General features: G+C 35.9%; 1 protein-coding gene across 13 annotated transcripts in view; it reads left to right on the top strand.

Annotated features, from left to right (window-relative positions):
• The window catches only part of CNTN4 (contactin 4), a 917,305-nt gene that overhangs the window by 326,735 nt on the left and 578,001 nt on the right, over positions 1 to 12,569 (top strand). The gene's annotated exons all lie outside the window — the stretch shown is intronic.

Raw genomic sequence — 12,569 nt, 5'->3', positions numbered from 1 at the left:
ACCATGCAGGGTTTTTTTGTTTTTATTTTTATTTGTTTGTTTATTTTTTAATTGGAGTCCAATTTGCCAACATATAGCATAACACCCAGTGTTTTTAGCCTTTCATCCAATTTTCTGATTAACTCAAAGACCTAACATTCTTCCTTCCACAGAGGAGACCCTCAATACTTTGGAACACTGTTTGGAACACCATGCACATTTACCCTATGTGCTTTTAGATTATGCCTCCAATTTTCTATTAGAAAGTCCTTTTTACACTCAAAGTATCTTAAGAGTTGGGAACATTTATAGCAGTTGTTATTTTATGTGGCTCTCTTAAGCCCCGAGACAAAGGAGAGCAACCCTGTCTTAAACCATCTCAAGGAAGGGGCTTTTCTAACAGTTTCTCCTGAAATTTGTATTAGTGATTGTCCAAGATGTGTAGTATGGAGAGGTAAGCCAATCATCTATATAATTCAGATCAAAGAGCTTTATAGTGAAGTGAAACTCCTGAATTATCGTCATGGATGTGTATACTGCTCACCACTCTTAATTTCATCAAGTAACTACCAATTCAATGAGGTCAGTTATGAAAAACTTATGCATAAATATATAGCCACTTGCATTCTGAAATAAAGACACTAGATGTTTGTCTTAATTGGGGTTCTTCCCCTGAACCAGTAATCACAGGAAATTATTTTGGTGACTATTTTCTCAATTTTCCTATTAGTACTTTTGCTATTCTAGTGCTATTCTAGATGCATAGGAGAGAACATAGTTCCTTACATGCAATAGGTGTTTCTTTCAAGAAAGCCCACTGAAGAAAGCCTACTAGCTATTCAGAAAGACCTATACATAAATATATGCCTATGTAATAATCTCTACAAACTTTTAAAGAAAACATTTTATACATATTCTTGTTTCCCTCCCACAAAACGTGGGGCGCTACTATGATTTTAACCCCCTTGTAATTAATTTCTGGTTGTCAACCTAAACTGTGCGTTTACTGGTAAAGTAAAAGTGTTAAGGGAATTGAAGAGGTAATGCAGATTTTTTTTAAAAAGCCTTTATATCTCTATTATACACAAAGACTAAACCTTTAGTGAATTTCTGTTGAGTGAAGTTGAATTGAATTAGTTGAATTGAATTGCTTTGAGGTTGCTGTAGCTGGAACCAATTAATACTTCATCCTTTGGTCTGTGTTTTCAGCTAAATTTTTCAACAATTATTCATTCAACCAACATTTTCTTGAGTGCATATCTATTAATAGCCAAGCAGAAACTCAGTTCAGGGCTGTGGGTTCACAGATTAAATACAGACCTTCGTTTATAAGTGCTCACAGTGTACAGAGGGAAGGCAAAGTGCCAATAGTTGTGTAAGTAGAGAGCTCTAGGGAGTTCCTACAGGGATCAGTAAAAAAAGATGGGAAAGATGGTGGGTGCAGTGGGAGGATAGAATCCTGGAGGGAGTGACACTGAATTAAAGTACTCAGGTATGACTTTCCTAATCAGATGAGGCAGTGAATGGCATTTTTATTTAGGGGGCAAGAGGTCATTTTAGTATTTACTCTGAAGTGTTTTCTAAGCTTTTTATTATCTCATTGAATTTTTCTAGAATCACTTCCTATTGGTCTCTGGCATTGTGAATTGGACATAGAGTGTTGAAAAGGCATTCTTCTGGGCCTCAGAGCTTGGGGAAGATGTTAACTGCAAAATATAAGTGCCTTCAACTATTGTAGCTATTATACATGCACACGTACACACACACACAAACATATGTATAACCTCTGTGTGTGTTCATTCTCTGTAGTTTAATGTCTCATATTTTGTTTTAAGCAACCTCCTTTATTTTTCCAGTTACATAAATTGATATGCCCATAAGTTCACAGTTTATAAGTAAAAAAATCTATATATTAAACTGACTTTCCCCTTGGAATTGGTTAAAGAATTTTTAAGATAGTTTTTAAAAAAAAATATAAAATAGTAAGCTTGGAGTTTATAGGTCCTGATGTTAAATTCCCTTTTATCAGGTAGTAGAACAAAGTGTTAAGATTAATTTTGCCTACTTTAAACCTTAAACGGTGAACCTTCAAGATTTAGTTAGTAAACATTGAAATGTTTACTTCATTTGTAGTTTTATGTTAAATACTTCTTCATCTTTAACCTTTTCTCTGCTTTCTACCTGTTTTCATACAAACGGAACCTGTTAATTACCAAAGGGCTCAGACACATTAATAATTGTGCATTCCTCAGTCTCAATGCTAGTAAGGAATAGGGGGCCTCTGATAATTAAATCCGTTCAATTCATACTTTCATGGTTTTTCCCCTCCTCTTGGAAATCTCTTTAGTATAAGAAAAACTAGATACAAATAAATAACTGCTATACATTTTAGAAGAAAAATTTCCATTAAGAAATGTATTCCATTAATGTTCCTTAAAATAAAACACTATAAAATAAAATGTCTGTTAAAAGACCCAATTACTTGAATTCTTTTTTTTACACTATGATGGATGACAGTTTTTCACTACCATAAAGGTGCATTTTATGTAAAGTCCTTTATATTGTGAAATTTAAAACACATCATTGTTAATAATCAAACCCCAAATTTCTGAATCCATGTATTTTGTTCTGCAGGGCCACCTACTTAAAAGCTACACAAAGAAAAACAAAATCTTACTAGAGGTTCTAAAAATTTTATTTTTAAAATTCGTGCATAAATATCACCTCTATATTGGTTAAAATATACATATCCAGGCTCACTTTTAGACATTCTGATTGTAGAAACCTGCGTAGGGTCTGAAACATTTTATAAAATGAAAATCCTAGGGCAGCCCCGGTGGCGCAGCGGTTTGGCGCCGCCTGCAGCCCAGGGCGTGATCCTGGAGACCCTGGATCCGGTCCCGCATGGGGTCCCTGCATGGAGCCTGCTTCTCCCCCTGCCTGTGTCTCTGCCTCTCTCTCTCTATCTCTATGAATAAATAAATAAAATCTTTAAAAAAAAATGAAAATCCTAAATGATTATGATGCAGGTGGCTTCTAGTATACTCTCTGAGAAACTTTGGAGCATGAAGCTTAATCACTATCTTTGAAGATTCATGAAATTGATATTGGCAGTGGAAGAGATAGGGTGAATTAGGGTGGAGCCAGTGTAAATGTCTGGAGGTAATGAGTTGGTTAATTTACTGATGGGGACATGTACCTTGGAATCAAATTAACATTCAATGAGATCTTTAAAGTCTTTAGTCTGTAAGTATTAATAGATCCATTCCCAGCATCAAAATTGGTATTTGGGTTATATTTAAAGTCTGTGAGATGATGATATGCTTCTAGCCATAGTTTGTTTTGCATACCTAACATTCCCTTTTTTCTCCTTTTTTGCAGTTATCTCTATACTGACTTTCACTAGCTCAAAAGCTTTTTCACCTTTTTCTTAACTGCTTGCTTACCTTCACCCTAATACCTCTTTCACTAGTTCTTTAAAGATGTCCAGAGCTGTAAAATTTTCAAGATATTCTTCCTGTTTTAGTTTTAAAATTTGGTGGGGGTTTTTTTTGTGTGTGTGTTGTGTGTGTGGCATGTCCGAACTATGTCTCTTATTCACATTTCCTATTTGAAATTGTTTGCCAAAATAAGAAATAAAAGGCAGGAAGCAAGGTGTTACTGCAGTAATAACATGTATTTCCAAAGACATTTAGCTCAGAATATGGTAGTAGACCACTGGCTGGCTGAGCATTTTTTGTAGTAATGGCAGGTAATGGCAGGCTAATGAATATAGCAATGGAAAATGCAGTAATGGCAGGCTCAGGGATTTAGAATGCTGTCTGCAATTTTGGTTCTCGTTGGGTGAACAAGTGTTTTGAAAGGAGTGCGAATGGCGATTTACTGAATTGCTATACCTCTGCATCGTAGTTCCTTAGGTTTTGGTTCACAGATAGGATAAGCATATAGTGAATCTTCAGTTCCATTTTTTCCCAGAAAGTAATTAGGTAGACACTGATTCAACAAGTGTAAACCAGGATAGTTTAGAGTAGACTATGGCAATGCCCTATTCCTAAAGCACCATTCCTAAAATTACAGGAGATATTTGATAAAGTAGAACATCCTTAAGACTTATTTAAAAATTCCTGGGTGTAGGATACATGTCTGCAGTGTCTACTGTTCCTGGGAAGTTAACACAAAACAAGATAATTACTGCACTAAAGCGTATTAGAACTTCACAGCAGTGGTTCTCAAAGTGTGACCCCCAGGCCAGCAACATTCCCATCTCCTGATAACCTATTAGAAGTGCAACTTCCTAGACCCACTGACCCAGAAACTGGGGATGGGACCAGGCAATCCATTTTAATGGGCTCTCTAGATTATTCTGGTGCACACTGAAATGTGAGAAACACTATTCTATTGAATCTAGCAAACCATTACCTTTCTGGTTTACGTTTTCATGATTTAGTGGTATAATAATGTGGTTAAAAAAAAATCCGAGTGCTCCTCCCACTTATATTCCCTCACGTGAATGATGTTACAGTGTTATGCATTGTTGAAAACTATAGAAGAGATATTAATGTCTTGCCTTAATTTCGAATGTAGTCATCTCTTCTTTATAGTAAGTGTTGGAGGGAGAGAGAGAGAGAGTGTGTGTGTGTATTTGTGTGATTCTCAAGTGGAAAAAGATGACCAGTCTAAATTGGATCACTAATAAAAAGGAGTAGTTGGGGTGGTGGAGAAAACAATAAAACAGGGACAAGTACTGACCCAGTTGCTTTCTCAGAGGGCTTGGTTAAGATTCTCATTTCCATTGCCTGAGGCATTCAGCACTGAGGTGAGTACAGACAGCTTCAAGTCCACTTGCTCTTTAATACAACAGCCTATTTTAAAAGTACTTCCTTTTGAAAAAAAAATCTTTAGAAGTAAATTTCTTAGTTTTACCCTTCAGTAGTGCCAAAACTAGTGCCAGCAAAAGCCTCTGGCAATAAGTAAGTGAGATTAACAAACCAAAGCTAAGAGAAATCCACAGAAGTTTTAGAAATCTGAAAAGCAGTTTTCTTTTCTCTCCATAAATATTATATTTGTGGAGATATACTTGGCATTCAGTCACATTTGTCTATTTTCCAGCTTTTTTTGCTTGTCTGTTGGCAAAAGTGCTTGCTGAAGAATTAGCAGGCCTCAGATCCGTTAACTGATAGTACTTGAAAAACACTCATGTAGATCTTCAATACTAAAGTACGAGATTTCATGCCATGATGTGCCACTGTTTAATTAGATACAACTTAAGTAAATGTTGTGAGTAGATAATTTGTGAATTACCTGTAATACTCAGGAACTGCAGTTCCTTAGTTCACTTTTAACATGTCCAAGTAAGTCAGAACAGGTTATGTTAAAGGAACCAAGTGATGCATGTATATGAGTGTGTTTTGAGAATAGTGTGTTTCTCTTTGAATATTTGGATGTCTTGGCATTACACAAACATCCTGAAATCTTTATTATTATTATTATTATTATTATTATTATTATTATTCATTCATTCATTCATCCATTCAGCAGATAAATAAGATCATCAAGTGACTAGTTCAGGGCCCTTTTCTTGATTAATAGTTGATTCAGAATTGCAACTGGTGCTTGATGATACAGTGTACCTACTATGTATTCCAGGCAACATTCACTTGCATGGTCTTCAATTCATTTATAAAATATTACTATTGAAGTCGAAATGAGTTACTATATTTTACATTTAATGATTACTAAATAAATGAGTGAGACATTTGAATAAATTCAAGGGAGCCCCAAAGAAGCCTATTATTGAGATAAGTAGAATATGACTTGAATTAAACATATTAGTGCATAGGATTCAAAAAGTAATGTTTTCAGAGAAGGAAAGGCATCTTATTTAAGCCATCCCAAGTCTGTGTGATCTGATTGAATCAGCATTGCTTACAATAGGGTCCAAGGGAAATATGTTTCCCAATATTATCTGCTCCTAAAAGAGATTCCTCTTCATGGGGAAATAGTCTAACAAACTGAAGATAAAATATAACCTCTGGGGGCCTCTTCTTCCACATATTTTATTTTGTGGAGTTAGCAGGTAATAAATAAGGTATTAGGCTAGATTTCAGTTCAAATTTAATTTTGATTCCTGCAGTGGATTCAGCTGTAGCATTCAAACATAGTTTTGCAGGTGCAGAGAGAGTTATTTAGCCCTCCAGGGTGACTAATTGCTAGTAATTGCCTATAGGAAGGAGGTTGGGAAGGCCTGTCTCCATATCTTCCCCATCAGGTTTTGTGCAGGATCCTTAGCAACCTCGGACGGCAGCAGGGAGCAGTATAGCTATTGAGAAATCATCAGCAAGTATGCAATATTACAAAACAGGTGGATCTCAGTTCAAAAAACAGCCTTATGTGAAGTGGATTTTTACATAAATAGAAAACTATGAAAACATGCCCTTCTAAATAATGTGTTATTTTCATATCTGATTTATCTTCCATTCATAATTGGCTCTTACCAATATGGTAATTTCCCATTTCATCTCTTGCTTTCTTTCCCTTTCCAGTAACTAATGTACTATAGACTAGTATTCAATATGCCATTTAAAGAAATATGGGGGAATTTACTGATGTATGAAAAGAGTAATGTATTTATAATGAAAATACATATTGAAGCAAGTTCTTTAAAATAGTATATCTTTAAGTCAGACCTTTGTAACCTTGTGAAAGTATATGCTTCCTATGTCCTTCATGATTATGATTATTATTTTTGCCTCTTATCTCTATCATACTTTTGTAAATGTAACTCAAGATACAGAAATTTATCAAGTGGTAACATTTTTACATTGTCTGGAATTGCAAAACCCAAACAACAACAAAATACACAGTTTATGAACCATAAGAATTTAAGAAGATGTAATCCAAGAGATAAAATGGATTGCTCCTCAGCATGAAATGAAGAAAATCCAGGTCTTAGCTAATACTGAGAATTATTTTGTTATCTACTAAGCATCCTGCCAAGTTTCAGGACACTTTTTGAATGAAAGCAGCATTATAAAACATTCTTATTTATTTTCTCCAATCCTTTGTTTTTTTTTAAAGATTTACTTAGAGTGCAAAAGGGAAAGAGAGAGAGAGAGAGAGAGAGAGTCTCAAGTTGACTCCCCACTGAGCATGGAGTTGATTCCTGGATCAATTTCATGAGCCCGAGATCATGACTCCAGCTGAAACCAAGTCTGACACCTAACCGACTGAGCCACCCAGGCACCCATTTCCTTTAGTTCTTTTGTGTCACATTCCTTAAATATTGAATGCCTATAAACTTGTCATTTATCTTTCTCCTATGCCCCCACCCCAGCTCAGTACACATGTAAAATTTATTTCAGGAGCTTTTTTAGTGTAAAAAAATGCACTATGATTCAGAGCCTTGGTAATATTCATCTTGGTTAGTTTTATTCTATTACATGGATCTTAAACTTCTTTGGTAGTTTAGATAGTGTCATCTAAATAGTGATATATTCATTACTACTATTTGCATGATATACAAGATTCAGAAGTTTACTTCTATGTGTGTGTGTGTTGGAGGAGAGAGAGAGAGGGCAGGGGGAGAGAGGAAGAGAGAGGGAAAAAGGAGAAAGAGAGCTATTTATTGAGGATTTGGCATAAATGGAGGCTGAGAAGTCCCATAATCTGCCATGTGCAGACTGTAGGCCCAGGGAAAACCAGTGGTTTAATTCAAGTCTGAAGACCTGAGAAATAAGTGGGAGCAGTGTAATGAATCACAGTCCAAGGGCCGAAGAAGATTAAATGACCCTACTCAAGCTACCAGGGAGGAATGAATGGGAGTAAATTACTCTTCCTTGGTCTTTTCTATTCAGGTCCTCAGTGGATTGAATGAGGCCAACCTACATGGTGGCTGGTCTTCTTTATTCAGTCCATTGATTTCATATGCTCATCTCTTCCAGGGATGCCCTTCAGATACACCCAGAAAAAATATTTTACCAGCTATTGGGACATTCCTTATACTAATCAAATTGGTGCATAAAATTAACCAGCATTATGTGACTGGACACAAATCGTGAATTACAAAACATTTTGAAATGGTTAAAGAGAGTGCACCTATTTCTTTTTTCCAAATCAGTTCCCAAATGAGTATCCACACTTTGAAGAAATATATTCTAGAGGGAAGAAAATATTTTTAACTCTTTTTAGTATTTTACTTAGAATATCATTTGCATAATAGTAGAAGCTTACTTATGAAAGGTAATTTACTTAGAATCGTATAAGAGAGGGATGGTTTTAAAGGACAGCACTGCAGGAAGGAGTTTCTTCTGACAAAACTATCTCTTCAGTATAATTGATGAGTTGGTTCCATTCTGGTTCCTGGTGACCCATCCAGCACTGAGAAGGAAATGATGCAGGAAATGAATGTTGTGGTCTCATTTGTCAGGACCACCAGTTTCTTGTAGGACAACGGACTTTTCTCATGCTTACCCACCAGTGCTTTTCTCTTTCATTAAACTAGAGTGTCCTTTTGATAGCATCTTAGCATTAGTTCTTAAGGATCTGAATTTGTATTGCAAAGAAGAAAAATGATTAAAAATCACAAGAGTTCAATAAGAAAGAATCTTTTTAATATCATTACAGGTATTTTCAGACATACATCACTTGGCTCAATTTTAAATATGTATTTAAGGGACACCTGAGTGGCCCAGTGGTTAAATGTCTGCCATTGGCCCAGGTTGTGATCCTGGAGTCCCGGGATCGAGTTCCACAGCAGGCTCCCTGCATGGAGCCTGCTTCTTCTCCCTCTGCCTGTGTCTCTGCCTCTCTCTGTGTGTGTCTCTCATGAATAAATAAATAAGTAAAATCTTTTAAAAATATGTATTCAAGTGTTTACCTGATCATTTCCCTGAGTCTGGGTCTATGATATACTGGAAAACCAATATCCTAGACCAGTTCCTCTGTAGTGGTAACCACTCAAACCGGGGTAGGTTCCATTTGTTTTTCCTCTTCATTTACATAAGCAGTAAGTTTTAATTTCACTAACCAGTTTATAAGTTGATTCATTTGTAGTATATTTTTTTTTTTTAGGTTTTAAGTAATGAAGGACTAAATTGGTTTACATAGTTTATATGATAAACAAATGTGTGATTAAGATTGAATATTATTTCCTTAGGAATCTCTAGCCTCTTCCAGGATAGCTCCAATCACCTTATTTTATACTTCTATAGGAACATTTATCTTTCCTTCATGGCAGTGTAATTTTATTTATACCGGTATGTTTTTGTTGTTGTTTAATCAAGTATTTTTCAAACAACTACTTTACACGGATTACTTTTACCATAGTGAATATTCTGCGTGAATAAAGTAGATAAAAAACACTGCTTTGTGAAGTTTATATCCTAGTAATCAAGGCAAAAAGCTGGCAATGTGTATTTATAATGTCAGGTAATAAAAAGTGTTTTGCAGATTAAATTAAGCAGAGTAAAAATGGAGAATGACCTAGGAGGGGCTGCCATACAAGATTAAATATGCTAGTTAGGAAAGACCTCTCTGAGGAGGTAATGTGGAATCAAGAACTGAATTGATAACAACTGCCCATCCTGTGAAGATCAGAGGGACTGGCTCTTTAGGCAAAAGGAGAAACCCTGAGGGGGACCCAATTATAGCGTAAGGCCAGTGATACCAGGTGTGCTACATGAGAGAAAGTGGTAGAAGTCGGCATTACAGAGGCTGACAGATCACACAAGGCCTTGTTGGTTGACGTAAGTTCATGTCTTTTTTAAAGTTCAGTGGAAAGTCATGGTAGGATTTTAACTGGTATTTTATCAGTTAGACCATCCCTGTCATACGAGGACAGGGTCTGCAGTTATCCATTATAGCCCCAAAGCTAACAATAAATATTGGATGGATGAGTGGAGGTCAGATAAAGGAATTAATGACCCTCTGACCCTGTTGCTCTTTTATGCTGTGATTCTTTAAGAAAAGCAAAGCTTTTTGGTCATTTGTAACCAATAAAACAAATGTTTTATTTTTCTAACATCAGAGTTATATATATAACTATTCGGTGTTGCATTTGTATTCCTTCACAAATATACGTTTAAAACTTACTACATCTAGATAAACAGAATTTCTGAATGAATGTTACATACTTTTCTTTCCTTATTCTAGGGTTAAAAAAATGTGATTGGCTTGACAGCTTGAACATGATTGACTGTCCACTTAAGCTTACTTGTATTAACATTGATAACTAATCCTAAAGGGTAATGCTAAATCAGATTCCTAGCTCAGAGGTCAGTGGATCAGACATCAACTCTAAAACAATGAGATAGGATAGACAAATGATCAAAATCTAGTTAATCCCCATCAGGAGGCCTGTGAAACAAGTATGTGTTTTTATGGGCTTGGTAGCTACCTCCTTATTGGGTAGAGATGACCTAAGCATCTTTGTCATCTCTCTCTAACGGAGGGTTCCATCAAATCCAGGAGCTACTATCTCAAAGTTTAAAAATGTCAGCCATTTGCAGTTCTTGATCAATTTGGAGAATAAAAGTGAAATCAAGGATATTATGGGAGTAACATTGAAAAAAATCTTTGCCATGGTTGTCTATATAAGGGAAACAGGTTTTTTAAAAAGGTGAAAATTAGAGCTTACTTCTCATATATAAGAAATGTTTAACTAGTACCATTCAAGTATGATTGAAATTCGTGTGATCTAAAGAGACTAAATTTAGATTTGAAAAAAAAGCAATGTGGCTACTTTCCAAGACAGATCCATATAATATATAAAATTATGAAATAATATGGTTGTGGAACATAACAAAATGTTACTTAAATAGCTCTCTTTTCAAAATAATATTTAAACTTAGAGATTATTTTTGTCAGAAGAAATCAACATTTTAAATCTTTATTTTTTTTTAATTTTTATTTATTTATGATAGTCACAGAGAGAGAGAGGGGCAGAGACACAGGCAGAGGGAGAAGCAGGCTCCATGCACCGGGAGCCTGATGTGGGATTCGATTCCGGGTCTCCAGGATCGCGCCCTGGGCCAAAGGCAGGCGCCAAACCGCTGCGCCACCCAGGGATCCCAAGAAATCAACATTTTAATGCCTGAAATTATAAGTAATAAAAAATGCTTTGCAGATTAAGCAAAAAGCAAAGACTTTGCAGAAGTAGAAGACATTTTCTTAGGATCTTAGAATTCTCTTTATTTTTCTTGAATTAACTTAAAAAAGTCGGGACGCCTGGGTGGCTCAGCGGTTGAATGTCTGCCTTTGGCTCAGGGTGTGATCCCAGGGTTTGGGATCGAGTCCCACATTGGGCTCCATGTGAGAAGCCTGCTTTTCACTCCTCTGCCTATGTCTCTGCTTCTCTCTGTGTCTTTCCTGGATAAATAAATAAATTTATTTATTTGCGAGAGACACAGAGAAAAAGAGGCAGAGACACAGGCAGAGGAAGAAGTAGGCTCCAGGCAGGGAGCCCAGTGTGGATCCAGATCATGCCCTGAGCCAAAAGGCTTTCGCTCAACCACTGAACCACCCAGGCATCTCTACTGACATTTAACTTTTGTTCCTTGATCCTGTTCATTCTAAAGTTAGCACTTTTTTCTTGTTATATATTTGCCAGGCAGCATATTTGGGTAGAACTCCCAAAGATACCCCTCTCCATCACTTTCTCCTCTGTTCATACTCAGGAATGCTCCAAACATCCATCTATCTATGTATCTATGTATCTATGTATCTATGTATGTATGTATGTATCTATCTATCTATCTATCTATCTATCTATCTATCTATCTATCTATCTATTTTTATTTATTTATTTCCAAACATCAAATTAAAGCTTTGCACACAAATTGAGGTAACCCATGTTGTTTGCATGTCTCTTCCTCATCTGGCTTGTGTGATCTTTAAGTGCTGTGAGTTATCCTGCTCTTTTTGCTGTCTCTTGTAACACCCAACAGAGACTTTTCTGTGTAGGAGATACTTAGATGTTCATTGACCAGATAGATAAATGAATGAAAATTTTATTCCTATTTTGATTCTTAGTTCTTAAATCCATAATTCCTTGATTTGTCAACTCTGCTTGGTCATTTGAATCTCAGCATTTCCTGTGATACGGAAGGGAGCATTAACCAGGGAAGGAGAAGACTATTTGGTTGTTGAAGCTCTTTTTTTCCTGTACGCTTTCATATTTTTAGAAAGAATAGGCCCTTTTTTCCTGCTGTAACACAGTCCTGTTTTTTTTTTCTTTTCTTTTTCTTCTTCTTTTTTTTTTTTTTAGCTGTACCAAACTAGACTACTGAATATATGTTACAATGAGCCATGTCACACTGGTACGAAGATAAACAAATGTGATGTTAATGTGACTTGAATGCAGAATCTGTTTTTCTCCTCTATAGCCTCCAGAGCTTTAGAGAATTTTGTCGCTGTCCCACTTAACTGGCATCTTTCTTAAAGGGCTGATTTTATTCACACCAATTACTTTCTCATTCTCTTCTTGATTTCTTTCACTCAAATTCAGTAAATTCTCATATTCTAGTACAATATCCTACTGATCATTCATACCTTTAGCCTCATTCCTTGAACAGAATTCAGAATCTGATTTGGAG

The sequence above is a fragment of the Canis lupus genome, chromosome 19, assembly GCF_048164855.1.
Source record: "Canis lupus baileyi chromosome 19, mCanLup2.hap1, whole genome shotgun sequence".
Classification (NCBI taxonomy): domain Eukaryota; kingdom Metazoa; phylum Chordata; class Mammalia; order Carnivora; family Canidae; genus Canis; species Canis lupus.
The sequence above is the reverse complement of the archived record's forward strand: the minus strand, read 5'-3'. Positions and strand labels throughout refer to the sequence as shown.